This window comes from Sinocyclocheilus grahami, unplaced genomic scaffold, assembly GCF_001515645.1.
Source record: "Sinocyclocheilus grahami isolate Dianchi unplaced genomic scaffold, SAMN03320097.WGS_v1.1 scaffold757.1, whole genome shotgun sequence".
Classification (NCBI taxonomy): Eukaryota; Metazoa; Chordata; class Actinopteri; order Cypriniformes; family Cyprinidae; genus Sinocyclocheilus; species Sinocyclocheilus grahami.
The window spans coordinates 95,834-97,571 of NW_015505936.1; positions in this window are offsets into that span (position 1 = coordinate 95,834).

The window sequence follows — 1,738 nt, forward strand, 5'->3', positions numbered from 1 at the left end:
TAAAAGAAAGTAAAAAAATCATAAAAAAAGATAAAACAGTGGTCAAATATGAAAAACACAATCTCTGAGGTTTCCAATGATATAGTCAAATATTTGCAGGGTGTTATGATCATGTCATTTTGGCTATATGGGTTGCTCAAATGTCTGATTTCACATAGAACTACTGGTTTTCTCCCAATAAGTTAATATACAGCCTATTAAAACAATGCTGTAAATATGAATCTGAAAAGAAAGAAGCTTCAAATAAATATTTTAATGTGCGTGAATAAATCCACCCACCCCTATAGATTTAAGTTTCACTTTCCATAACCCGTGACTGACAGAGGAGCATCTTGGCGGCAGGGATTTAAAACTTTAACAAGACTCAAATTGACACAGGCAGAGTGAAAGATTGGATTTTTTAGGTCAGGTAGGGTAAAAGTGATTTAAAAACATTTCAGCCGGTTTATATATATCGTGTATATATTATTTATCTCGTATAAGATACATTTGGTTGCGCTGCAGTAAAGCGCTTAATTGTAGTACTATGATGATTATCTCTTCAGCAAGCAGCGCGAGCAGGACAAACAACAATGCAGAATATTAATAACTATGACTGGGACTGTCAGATAGCTTGAATGTAGCTTAACTACTTTAATTTACGAGTAGCTTGTAGCTGGTCAAGCTACAGTTTCAATAGCTTTAGTCATTACTCATTAGTCAATTTAGGCAGAGGAAAGAGGCATGGATAATAAGTATTTCTTATGGGTTATGCATTGTGTGTGGTGTATCTGAAACTGTATATCATATGCTTTTTATGAGTAGTCAATATAATGCGAGTCGTGATATGTTATTTAGTCACTTTAACCCCTTAAGTGCCACCGGCGGGCCCACAGCCTGTGAGACTGGTAGTCGAATCAGGCTCCTCCTATCGAAGCATCGAGTCTTCGACTATTCGAGGTCACCCCTAGTGTGTGTATTAGCTTTTAGTAACAAGCCAATTCTTAGTGAGTTTAATTTTTAATTTTTTACTACACTTTCTTGTCACAAATTAATTAATTACTGTCACTACATAATTTTAAATAAAAGGCAAGGCAAGTTTATTTATATAGCACATTTCATACACAATGGTAATTCAAAGTGCTTTACATAAAAGAAAGTAAAAAAATCATTAAAAAAAAGATAAAACAGTGGTCAAATATGAAAAACACAATCTCTGAGGTTTCCAATGATATAGTCAAATATTTGCAGGGTGTTATGATCATGTCATTTTTGCTATATGGGTTGCTCAAATGTCTGATTTCACATAGAACTACTGGTTTTCTCCCAATAAGTTAATATACAGCCTATTAAAACAATGCTGTAAATATGAATCTGAAAAGAAAGAAGCTTCAAATAAATATTTTAATGTGCGTGAATAAATCCACCCACCCCTATAGATTTAAGTTTCACTTTCCATAACCCGTGACTGACAGAGGAGCATCTTGGCGGCAGGGATTTAAAACTTTAACAAGACTCAAATTGACACAGGCAGAGTGAAAGATTGGATTTTTTAGGTCAGGTAGGGTAAAAGTGATTTAAAAACATTTCAGCCGGTTTATATATATCGTGTATATATTATTTATCTCGTATAAGATACATTTGGTTGCGCTGCAGTAAAGCGCTTAATTGTAGTACTATGATGATTATCTCTTCAGCAAGCAGCGCGAGCAGGACAAACAACAATGCAGAATATTAATAACTATGACTGGGACTGTCA